Source organism: Xiphophorus couchianus, chromosome 7, assembly GCF_001444195.1.
Source record: "Xiphophorus couchianus chromosome 7, X_couchianus-1.0, whole genome shotgun sequence".
Taxonomy (NCBI): Eukaryota; Metazoa; Chordata; class Actinopteri; order Cyprinodontiformes; family Poeciliidae; genus Xiphophorus; species Xiphophorus couchianus.
This window is the reverse complement of record NC_040234.1, coordinates 5,048,341-5,061,339: the sequence shown is the minus strand read 5'-3', so window position 1 is coordinate 5,061,339 and position 12,999 is coordinate 5,048,341. Positions and strand designations below refer to the sequence as shown.

Below are 12,999 nucleotides of genomic sequence, written 5' to 3'. Positions count from 1 at the left end.
AGCATAAAAAAAGGAAATCAAATGATTGTCCTTCTGCTCTAAAGCAGATTTATCATCTCAAATGATCCAAATCTGATATCTGAATAAAACCAAAGCAGTGATGGCAAAAAAACCTTTTATTGAAATTTCTTACAACTTGATGTTATTTCACTCTATGATCAGCTTAATAACTTTCCATGCTTTCATAAATCAAGTGAAAGTTACACAAAAGACTAAACAGAATACGAAAACCTCCAAAATACACCATGACATCATAATTAATAAAAATAACATGACACTGCGAAATATATACAAAAAATTTAATATCTTCCTCATGCTTTCACAAATCAAGTGAAAGTTACACACAAAAATAAAACAGAATACAATAAGTCCAAAAATACATGTATTATATTACATCATAATACATAGAAATAACCTGACACTGCAAAATATTTTACATTCTTTAATATCTTCCTCCTGCTTCCTGTCTTGTAAATAAACACCATGATTTTCACCCTGTTGTGAGACTTTTCTTTAGCATTGTGATGACTGTGAAATATAAATTTAATCTTTAAATGTACACATTTGTTCAATTTTTACTCTTCAGAAACCAACAAAATGTGTGTTTTTGCACTGAGCAGGAGCCACAATGATTTTCTGTAATTCCATCAGATTATGCAGCATATCTTCTTCATTCCACACATTACATACACATTATTACATAAAAACATGCTACCATGACTTTTCTTTAACAATATTAGTTTCTGGACAGAGGAAATGAGCTGAACACATTCTTCAACAGGTTCAGTCCAGGAACAAGCTCATCATCTTCCTCTCCTGTCTGCAGCCAAACAGATTTCTCATCCTCCTCTGACCCACAGCTTTCCTGTCAAACCTCAGATGTTCCATCTTCCACCTCAGTCATGGACTCTTCTGCTTCCACAAGTTTGTCTTTAACCACATCAGGAGACGCTGCTGCTCCCTTTGCCTCCACCTCCAACTTTTCTGTATCTAGAAGTCAGGTGAAGAAGCAGCCGGAGAAACTGAACAGGAACGAGGCTGCAGGTCCAGATGCTGTCAGTCCCAGATTCCCTCTGTGGGATTCTGCAGCATCTCTTCAACCTTTGCCTGACCCAAGAGGAGGTTCCGTTGTTGTGGAAGACATCCTGTCTGGTTCCGGTACTGAAGAAAAGTCACCCATCAGTCATAATGACTGTAGACCTGTTGCCCTGACGTCCCACATCATGAAGGTCCTGGAGAGACTCCTGGTGGCCCACTTGAGTAAGCAGACGATCACATATCAGGACCCCCTGCAGTTTGCTTATCGCCGTGGAGTTGGAGTTGATCAGACACCTGCTTCAACAAACCCACTGTCATCTGGACAAAGCAGGCAGCACAGTGAGGATCAGGGTCTTTGGTTCCCAGGTGCATTGAACACAATTCAGCCTGATCTGCTCTGTTAGAAACTCCAGAAGACACAGGTGGAGGCCTCAACAATCACCTGCATCTGTGACAACCTGACAAACAGACCACAGTTAGTGAGACTGAAGGACTGTGTGTCTAACCAGGTGCTCAACAACATGGGAACACCACAGGGCACTGTACTCTCACCATTCATTTTCACCCTCTACTGTTGAGACTTCCAGCACAAGTCCGACTTCTGTCATCTACAGAAATACTCAGACGACTCTGCAGTTGTTGTGTATCAGAGGAAGACAAGAGGCTGAGTACAGAGATCTGGTGGATCACTTTGTGGCCAGGTGAGGGAACAATCATCTAATCTTGACTGTAAACAAAACAAAGGAGATGGTTGTTGATTTCAGGAGAAACAGGAAACCCTATTTCCATCATGGGAGAAGATGTGGAGGTGGTTCAGGAATATAAATACCTCGGTGTTCATCTGGAACACAGACTGGACTGGAGACGCAACAGAAGACAGGAACCACATGGACAAGCCGTCTACAAAAAGAGACAGAGCAGACTGCACTTCTCCAGGAAGCTAAGATCCTTCAAGGTTTGCAGCAAGTTGCTGCAGATCTTTAAGTCTGCTGCTGAGAGTGTCATCTCTTCTGCTATCATCTGTTGGTGCAGCAGCATCAGAGCCAGGAACCTCAAAAGGCTCAACAATCTGATAAAGAAGGCTGGATTGGTTCTGGTTCTGTTCTGGAGATGACTGTGGAATCTCTGGAGATGACGCAAAGAAAGATTCTTCAGAAGAGTCAAGAAAGCTATGGACGACTCTGACCGTCCTCTTCATGAGTCTGTATGGGGAAAACAGAGTATCATCAGTCAGAGGCTTCTTCAGGTTTGCTGCAACACAGACAGCTACAAAAGATCTTTCCTGCTGACAGCAATCAGTCATCTGCAATAACTCTTTGAAGAATCTGAATTAATGAGCTGCAACTACATTTCATTTCCCTTTGGGATCAATAAAGTCAAAGCATGTTTGGGTCATTCTTGCACACTACTCAAAGTTTGATAGAAAAAAATATTGAACAATTGGAAGTTATGGTGGAAACATTTTTGTGGTTTCAATGAAATGAAACAAAAAATGTAAAAAGATAATGAAGTTTCTCTTTTCCTGTGCAGTTTCACCTGTTTGCAGCTCGTTTTGCTGTTTGCTGCGCGTTTGCAGTTGTCGGCCACAGTTTCTGATCAAGTCATTATCTCCTCAACCTTCACCATCATCTGTTACAACCAGTAGATGAGTAGATGGACAAAGTAACCTGCTGTCAGTGTTGGTCAACTCATGCTTGGTTTGTTATTGAAGGACCTGCTTCACATGGTCCTTCTTTATTCTGTGTCCTCAGGTGTCCCCCTGTTGCATCAGGAAACTTCATCTTGGGATTTCCAGCAGGATTTTCTGAGTCCCTTCAGTCCTCTGTGTCTTCTCTCTCCTGATTGGTCCAGTGCTGCTGGTGATGCTGGACAATCATCACATAATAATACACACATTCCTTAATCTCTGTCTAAATAACAGATGATTAAAGTGAATTCCTGATCAAGTCATCATGTCCTCACCTTTTCCACAATCTGTTACAACCAGTAGATCAGCAGTTGGAGCAGGTCGTCTTCTTTAATTGTTGGTCAACTCAAGTTGAGGTACATGAGTTGACGGAGAAATGAAATAAAGAGAAAAGACATCAGAGTTAAAAAAAAAGAGAACATGGACAGAAGAAAGAACAGCTTTGAAATTTGACCTTAATTTCATTCATATTTAAAATTGTTAGCTGGGTAAAAATAAGTTTTCTTACTTTTTTTCGTCAACAGGGTTCTCTTCTCTACCTCCACCTTACTGGTGGTGTTGAAGGTGGAGGTTTACAGGTGGAGCATGTCTTCTTTAATTGTTGGTCAACTCAAGTCATGGTACATGAGTTGACGGAGAAATGAAATAAAGATAAAACATAACAGGGTTAAAAAACAGAGAATATAAATCTGCAGAAAAAAGAAAAGGTTTGAAATCTGATCTCAATTTCATCCATATTTAAAATTGTTACTCGGGTAAAAATAGGTTTTCTTACTTTTTTTGTCAACAGGGTTCTCTTATCTTCCTCCGTCTGACTGGTGGTGTTGAAGGTGGAGGTTTACAGGTGGAGCAGGTCTTCTTCTTTAATTGTTGGTCAACTCAAGTCAAGTGACATGAGTTGACGGAGAAATGAAATAAAGAGAAAAGACAACAGAGTTAAAAAATGTGAACATGGACAGAAGAAAGAACAGCTTTGAAATTTGACCTCAATTTCATCCATATTTAAAATCGCTAGCCAGGTAAAAATAGGTTTTTTACTTTTTTTTGTTAACTGGGTTCTCTTATCTTCCACTGTCTGACTGGTGGTGTTGAAGGTGGAGGTTTACAGGCTGACGAGATCCAACCTGGAATGATCAGAGAATCAGAGATCTGCCACCAGCATGATGTGAAGGTAGAATGCAAAAACTTACAAGCGGTGTGAAAAACAAGGGATCCAGAAGGCAGGAACCACATGGACAACGATGAAAGAATCCAGCGATGAGCAGCTAAAACCTGAAAGATTAAAAACTGGGAGACTGGATTAGTAGACGAACAGGACAGAATAATTTACTATATTGGAAAGCAGCGTGTAGGGAAGCACCACTATTACACCCTGAAACAGGACGGAGTTGAGAGGAAAACACAAAGTCGAAGAAAAGCCCCGGTGCAAGGCGCTACCTAAGGCTTCCTCAGTCCTGCCAGAAACCTTAACATCAAAAATACTAAATTTAGCAGCGGAACAAAGAAAAGCCCCGGTGCAAGGCGCTACCGAAGGCTTCCTCAGTCCTGCCAGAAACCTTAACATCTAAAATACTAAATTTAGCAGCGGAACAAAGAAAAGCCCCGGTGCAAGGCGCTACCGAAGGCTTCCACAGTCTGCCTAGAAACCCAATGGCTTTAATAAAAAACATGAGAGAAATGATGATGTCCTAATGTGACTTCCCAAATAGGTCTTCAGTTTTTATAGATCCCAATCTAATCAGAGTCACTTGACAAGACGTAGTGAGGTCTAAAAAACACGTGTCTGGAACTCTGTCTTGCTGTAATTCCGCTAGATGTTGAAGGTATTGCTTCCTCTACTGTGTCCTCTTCAGTCCCCATCCATAAAAAGAAGTCAGGGTATGACAAAGTTGAATCTTCAAAGTGCATTGATGGTGAAGGACGGAAAACGAGGGGTGACAGAATGGGATCCTCATATGGCGACATTGGTGAGAGACTGACAACACTGGGTGACAAAATAGGATCTTCAAAGTGAGTCAGCGTTGAGGGACTGAGGACGGGGGATGAAAAAATAGGATCCTCATATGGCGACAATGGTGAGAGAAAGAAATCAATGGGTGGAAAAATGGGATCTTCAAAGTGCGTCGGTGTTGAGGGACTGAGGAAGGGGGATGACAAAATAGGATCCTCAAAGTACGTCGGCGTTGCAGGACTGAGGACGGGGGATGACAAAATAGGATCCTCATATGGCGACATTGTTGAGAGACTGATAACACTGGGTGACAAAATGGGATCCTCATTTGGCGACATTGGTGAGAGACTGATAACACTGGGTGACAAAATGGAATCTTCAAAGTGCGTCGGTGTTGAGGGACTGAGGACGGGGGATGACAAAATAGGATCCTCATATGGCGACATTGGTGACAGAAAGAAATCAATGGGTGGAAAAATGGGATCTTCAAAGTGCGTCGGTGTTGAGGGACTGAGGACGGGGGATGACAAAATAGGATCTTCAAAGTGAGTCAGCGTTGAGGGACTGAGGATGGGGGATGACAAAATAGGATCCTCATATGGCGACATTGGTGAGAGACTGACTACACTGGGTGACAAAATGGGATCCTCATTTGGCGACATTGTTGAGAGACTGATAACACTGGGTGACAAAATGGGATCCTCATTTGGCGACATTGTTGAGAGACTGATAACACTGGGTGACAAAATGGGATCCTCATTTGGCGACATTGGTGAGAGACTGATAACACTGGGTGACAAAATGGGATCTTCAAAGTGCGTCGGTGTTGAGGGATTGAGGACGGGGGATGACAAAATAGGATCTTCAAAGTGCGTCGGTGTTGAGGGACTGAGGACGGGGGATGACAAAATAGGATCTTCAAAGTGCGTCGGTGTTGAGGGACTGAGGACGGGGGATGACAAAATAGGATCTTCAAAGTGCGTCGGTGTTGAGGGACTGAGGACGGGGGATGACAAAATAGGATCTTCAAATTGCGTCGGTGTTGAGGGACTGAGGACGGGGGATGACAAAATAGGATCTTCAAAGTGCGTCGGTGTTGAGGGACTGAGGACGGGGGATGACAAAACAGGATCCTCACACGACGTCAAAGGTGAGAGACTGAGGACAGGTGGTAACTCAATGGGATCGTCATATTCCGTCTTTTGGTACGGAAAGGACAGGACACTATACTTGGTCCTCTTGGCCGGGGGCTCCTCTTCAGCATCACTCTTCTTTGTCCTCTTTCCGTTTATGCCAGTCACAGATGTCACATGAGCCGTGTCCTTTTCCAAACCTACCTGATGATGTTGCAAGGTACCGATAGGTCTGGACTTCTCTGGACGCAAAATGGGCTCTTCCTGTTTGTCAGGTCCAGATGGGAATTCAACTGAATTACAAGGAGCCATGTCTTCTTGGGGCTTCTGAGCCACCCCTAATTTAATGTTTGGTCGAAGGACCTGGACAACCCGAAATCGGGATCTAAAGTCATCCTGGTCTCCATTACCTACCTCGTCTTCACTGGAGCTGTAAGTAGAGCTACCACTGGAGCTGGTAATATTGCTATCAGTGGAGCTGGTAGAACAGTCCACAGACTGCGGAGGTGAACTATACTTCAACTCCTCTCCGTGGTCTTCAGAAACCATGTCGGCTTCATTTAACCACAACTTACCGTGTTCCTCACCATTATCTGGACGTCCCTCCAACGTTGGGGATCCATCTGCTGGAAGCGCCATGGTATGGGCTGTGAAGAAAAAAACAAAGCCAAAAAAGCTATAAATCTGTATCTTGAAAAAATCACAAAAGTCCAAAGGAATGTTTAGAGGGAACACTGAAATACCAACAATACAATAACCCAGCTTTGTGAATGTGTTTGTTTTTCTTGAATATATTTAATTAGCGATATTAATGCTATGCCAGATGTGATTATACAACAAGAACGGGAATTAAGAGATAAAATAAATAAAGCTTATATTTAGTCACAAAAAAACCAGCAAAAAACACAATTTTACATAAAAACCAGAACAAACTCTAAAACTCAGTGATCAAACACGTATAAACCATCAGCACTCAGACAAACAAACTTGCAGCTTCATCTTGGTACCAATCAATCATTAAACACAATAAATCAAATTTAGATTTATTGGTAATTCATCCCTAGCCATAAACTCTTAAAATAAAATAAAACCCTGCAACAAAATGGATTCACTAAAAGTAATTTTCTCAAACTAAAGTCAAATGTTTTCCAATCACCACTATTAATATTGCTGACTCTTTCTGAAAATGTAATCAGCGTGAAAATATATTACAGCTCCAAACATGCAAAGGACCAACACAGCATTTCGTAAACAACTAATTATTCAAAACTCCTCTTTCTTAGAAAATGCAAACTAAGCAATAATGGTTTAGTAAATATTAACTAAACTACTTAGAAATAATACAGGACAAATATGTATCTAAAAACTTTTCTAATATTCAAGTATTAAGGTTTTATTTCAAGCAACGTATCCAAGGAGACCAAATGTGTTATTGAGGCATTTTTTGAAACCTGGACCAGACACTGACTACTTATTCCAAAGATCTGAATAAAACAAAACGGATCTTCTAAAACCAGAAATAACTTTTTAAACCACATAAACAACGTCAAACCCCTGCAATCCCTCCAAGATTTTAACTAACAAATGAATCACAACTGGACCAACTGAAACTGAGATGATTGTTTTTCTAATGAATTTTAACATTCACTGTTAACATTCAAGTGACTTCTGAAAATGATACGTCACTAAAATGCAATGGAACAAAAGGCTGTTTTTCTGGTCTTGAGTAATTACAATAAACTAAATAATTTAGTTACTTTGTGAAATCAACAGGCACACATTGATTGTTCTTTAATGACTTTTTATAAGAATAAAGCTGTGTGTTGTTATTTAATCAATGTATCCATGGAGACTACATAGAACACATTTTTCACAAAGTTGAAGTCATTTTAAATAATGTCACCAATGTATCCATGGAAACTAAATATGTTTGTGTAGGCATTTATCAAAAAGAAAAAAAGGGCAAAGAACCATCCAGTTTACCAAGAATTGGAATCCAAAGTCATCAAAGATGATTTTCACAAATAAATCATTATTTTGTTTGTGAAAATTAGCTTTGATTGATGATCACTACGACTATACACCATTCATTGCCTATTAATGGTCTATCATTAACGAACACACACACTTACAATGCTTATTACTGGGGCGACAGTGGTAGGAGTTTGCCCTGCAATGGTCCGCCTCTGTCGTTGTGTCCTTGAGCAAGACACTTCTCTCACCTTTAGCTGGAGTTTATTGCTGGCACGATACAACATCTGTGGCTACAATCCATTAGCTTATAAACATCAGTGTGTGAACGCGGACATGAATGGAAATTTTATGGAAAGCGTCCTAACAAACCGTTAGTCTGATGTCATTACCATGGAAACCAAGTATGTTTGTCAGGGCATTTAAAAAAAACCCAAAACACATCAACATGTCCCTATCTTGAAAAAATAATGAGACTAAACAATTCAAATATAGGTTATTATAAGGGTAAACACTATGTTTTAAAATGTTTTTTTAAAAAACATATTAAATATTTAAGGCATTTTATTTTGCGTATCCATGGAAACTGAGTGTTTACCACGGCATTTTTCAAAAAATAACGGTCAAAAAACAAGCAACTTTTTCATTAATTTGAAGTTAATTGAACTAATTTGACTATAATTCAGTAAAATGCATATATTTCTTAAATTATTACACCACAGTTTAACATTCCCGACATTTCCAGCGAAATTCAGTAAAGAAAAAGGCTCATTAGTTAACTAGTTAGTTAGATCTATGCTAGCAAAGAATGCTACTCGTCTTTTTTTCTACAGCAGTCAGTATTTCTTTAAAACACACACACACGAACGCAAAAATAAACTAAACAAGTCACTAATATCTTAGTAATAACTTGCTTTGGTTTATTAAAAATAGTAGAAGAATGATTTGAACCTTCCAGCTGGTCACCCTGCTGCTTCTTCTCCCGGTCAGGAAACGTCTTTCGCAGGTTTGGTATCCACGGGTTTCTTCAGCAAGTGCGAATTTCAGCAAGTTCTTCTTCAGCAAGTTTTGCACAGCAGATTCTCGACAAGCTCAAACCTTCCGAGGCTTTAAAGGCTCCTTCAGGCGTCTCTGTCAAAAGTCCCGTCGCAAAGGGGAAAGAACTCAGAAGGTCGGCGTCATTTATAGGCTCGAGGACGCTAACGTCGTTGCCATGACTTCCATTGACGAACGCACGCGCTGGTGCGTGAGAGAAATTGGACCACAAATAACGGAGATTTTTTTTTTTCTTTCGAAATGTTTTATTGTTACTTGGGACGTTTTTTAAAACATGGCATTGTACAGTTATACATAAATTTTTACTTATCTTTTAATAAATACAATTCCTTAATTAAGTTAAACTAAAAGAGGATAAGAACAAGGACATTAAAACAATAACTCTGTATGTTTAAAAGTTGAGCAGGACCGGGGTGACTCCTTACGAAGTTCGGAGCCGTCCGGTTCTTCCAAGCAGCGCTGCTGCTCAGAGGGGATCCCCGCCCTGAAGCTCCTTCCCGCCTGCCTCACCCGGGGAGCCAGGCCGCCGCTGCTGGGACCTCCGTCCGTGAAGCGCCGGATCCTTCGTTCAAGGAGGCGCAGGCGATTCTTCTTTGTGGCTGTGTCCATACTTATATAATGTATAACTACCTTATACATTATAAAAGTATTATTGGGGCCTGCCCATAGCAATGCATAAGGAGAGCAGTACTGACTTGTGAAGTCAGCAGCATGTGGGACATCACTAGGATGTTTTCTATAATTGACTTACTCTTTCAGTATACTAAACACGGCTAATAAGTAAAATAAATAGCTAATAGCTTATTTAAGCTAAAATGCTTAAATGCTTAAATAAGCATTTAACTGTATTTCTGAGCTCTGCATACACCATTTTTGTCTCATCACTGCAATTACTGTGAGTGAGCTACAAATATGAATTGCGGTACTATGGGAGAAGACAAATAGTTCTCTCATATGCTTCAAACGGTTTTTCAATACGTCTCTCGGTTCCTGAACGGCAAGGAGTTGTTCAGGCTGCTTTTTCCATATAAACCAATGGGGTGTCTCACAAAGATAGAAATCTTTGTCCACCTCTCTGTGTCACACACACATGACAGTTAGCAGAGGATTGATAACCATAGCAACGGAACACAGGAGGCGATTGGCTGCTGGTAGATTGGAGATTGGACTACAAATACGCATCACTGTAGTTCTAATCAACACTCAGTTAAAACAGAGGGCTGAGCTGCCATTTAGAACTACTGGCTGTTTTGGCCAGTAAATAACGGATTTAACCCAAACACTGTTAGACAGTTTAATTAGTCTGGTCATTTAATATGAAGCTTATGTTTTTTTTCAAAATAAAAGCCTCAATATCCCCCTCAGGTTAATGCACCGCCTGTGGCGGTGCAATAATATTAGCATGCATTCTATTTTTCTCTCAGGTTAGGGAACTGCCTTGCTCAGCAAGGCAGTTCATTAGCATTAGCCTTTTACCTTAAATAAGCTATTAGCTATTTTCTTACTTATTAGCCATGTTTAATATACTGAGTGCAGTAAGTCAATTACAGACAACATTCTAATGATATCCCACATGCTATTGACAGCATGTAGGGAAAGATATGTTCAGCCTGCTTTGATCAGAAAAACGAACTGCTTCAAACAGTTACAATTCTGTCTCTCCCTCTCTGTCTCACTCACATGACAGCTGAGCTGCTCTTTAGAACTACAATGACTGAAGGTTAGAACTACAACATGGCGGACCCTCAGTGTCTACAAAAGAGGTCTGAGCTGAATGTCAGAACTACAACATGGAGGAACTGTCAGTTACTACAGAGGAGGACTGAGCTGGCCTTTAGAACTACTTGTGTTTTGGGCTTTTTAGAACTGATTTTACCCAATCATTGTTACACATAGGTTTAGTGTGGCAATTTAAAATTAAGTTTAATGAAAATTTCAAAATAAAAGCCTTGAATATTTTTACATTATGTAATTGCTCTTTTGAGCATTATATAACTGATTTAATCCATTGAGTGTTATACATGGGATTTGTGTGGCCCTTTGAAATGAAGTTTAACAAAAATTTCAAAATAAAAGCCTTGACAAATTTTACATCATGTAATTGCTCTTTTTGGCTTTTTTTTTTTTTTTTTAACTTTTTCGTCCAAAACACTGTTACACGTGGTATTAGTTTGGCCCATTGAAATGAAGCATACTGAAAACTTCAAAATAAAAGCCTTGAATATTTTTACATCACATAAATGCTCTTTTGAGCATTATATAACTGATTCAACCCAATGACTATTAGACATGGGATTAGACTTGTCCTTTGAAATGAAGCTTAACAAAAGTTTCAAAATAAAAGCCTTGACAATTTTTACATCATGTAATTGCTCTTTTTGGCTTTATGTGACTTTTTATCCAAAGCACTGTTACACAATGGAATACTGTGGGCATTTAAAATGAAGCTTACTGCAAATTTCAAAATAAAAGCCTCAATATGCCCCTGAGGTTAGTGTACCGCAGCAGGCGGTGCAATAATATTATTCTGCATTATGTTTTTCTCTCAGGTTGCTAATGCTAATGAACTGCCTTGCGCAGTTCATTAGCATTAGCATTTTAGCTTAAATAAGCTATTAGCTATTTATTTTACTTATTAGCCATGTTTAGTATACTGAATGGAGTAAGTCCATTATAGAAAACATCCAATGATGTCCCATATGCTACTGACAGCAATCACGCTAACATTAGCATTTTTGCTAATTTTAGCTGATACACTTACTTTATCATACTGGATGGTGCACGTCCATGTTAGTAAACATTCTTGTGAATCTCCTCATATGACTGCAGCTTTCTTTAGCATTGATGCTAATTTCTAGCATCAGAACGCTGGGTCCAAACCGACGGGCACACTTTGGCAGGCCCCGGTTAAATTTCTTCAGGAATTTTCTAGTTAACAGCTTTTATAGCCTATAATAACATTATATACGCTGTTAATGACTTATTTTAACTGAGATGCTTCGCTTTGAAAATAATTAAACTTTAAGACTAAAAAGGAAGAGAAAAGAATACAGCAAACTCAAATCCCGAATCACACGTCACAGAATGACGTCAATGACCGCCTGAAACAGAGTCTTTGAATGTAGGCCTTCTGCGATCATTTGGTCACTAATCATTTTCTTTGTCTTGCAGGTAAATGCTTGTAAACACAAAAGCCATTAAAGATAGGTTACCCTTTCTAAAATGGACGAGCATCGCTATGCAGGATAAAAAGAGAATTTTTAGTCCTGGTCTTTATTTAAAGGCCTGTATGAAAAGGAGGAGGATATGTGGCCTCTGATTGGCTCAGCTGGTTATTGGTATTAAATGACGGCAATCTGTGTCATGTGACTAAACTTTAATAGTCACGTGACATTTGATATAGATATATGATGTTGCTATATAGAAATAGATATTTAAATCTTCATCACTGTATTTTTTATACAGTCTTTGAATGTAGACTGTATAAAATCTGCATTTTATACAGTCTATTTGCGATAATTTAGTCACTTTGTCTTTTCTTTGTCATGTCAATATTTGTAAAAACAAAAACAAAATATTCTACCAGTTTATAAAATGTATAATTACATTACAAAAAAAAATGTCATTACAGGAAATCTTAGTGACAGGGCCTATAAATGAAAGTATATATAATTAAACTCAGGGGCGATTCTAGGATCTGACCTTTAGGGCTGCTGAGCCCCCAGCAGGGATAAAACCCATGAAAAGATATTTGTTTGTTCAGTTTTCTAAATCTAACTGCTAATTTACATACATTCACAAACAAAATAAAGAGACATGTTGTCAGTAATTCATAGAATAAAAGAACAATGTTCATTTTACTCAAACATAAACCTATAAAGAGTAAAATCAGAGAAACTTTTCATTTTTTCCAGAGGTGTATATACTCAGTTTGAAATAAAATCTCAAGATTACATCATGCCTGCCAACATCTGCTAACATTAATGAGTTCAATCAATGCATTTTTATGACAGGCTAAATGTGTGTTGGGCATTGTGATTCTTGATATTTTTTGTTCAATGGCTCTTTTGTTCTTTTTTTGTAAATAAGATTCTTCCTCTTTTATTTCTGGCCAGTGTTCACTCTTTTGTTTGTCCATTAATCTTTTCACACCCATATTTCCC

General features: G+C 39.1%; 1 long non-coding RNA gene across 3 annotated transcripts; it reads right to left on the bottom strand.

Moving 5' to 3' along the window:
• Positions 1 to 285: 285 nt before the first annotated feature.
• On the bottom strand, positions 286 to 3,519 carry LOC114148052 (uncharacterized). Of its 3 annotated transcripts, XR_003596191.1 has the most exons (7): positions 3,501 to 3,519; positions 3,234 to 3,334; positions 3,001 to 3,070; positions 2,575 to 2,903; positions 1,868 to 2,240; positions 1,591 to 1,765; positions 286 to 1,496 (listed from the first exon to the last, which is right to left on the bottom strand). It is a non-coding gene; the product is annotated as an uncharacterized LOC114148052 (long non-coding RNA). The 3 variants fall into 3 exon arrangements; XR_003596190.1 differs by lacking the exon at positions 3,501 to 3,519 and having other exon boundaries at positions 3,234 to 3,396; XR_003596192.1 differs by lacking the exon at positions 3,501 to 3,519 and having other exon boundaries at positions 3,001 to 3,012; positions 3,234 to 3,396.
• Positions 3,520 to 12,999: the final 9,480 nt, after the last annotated feature.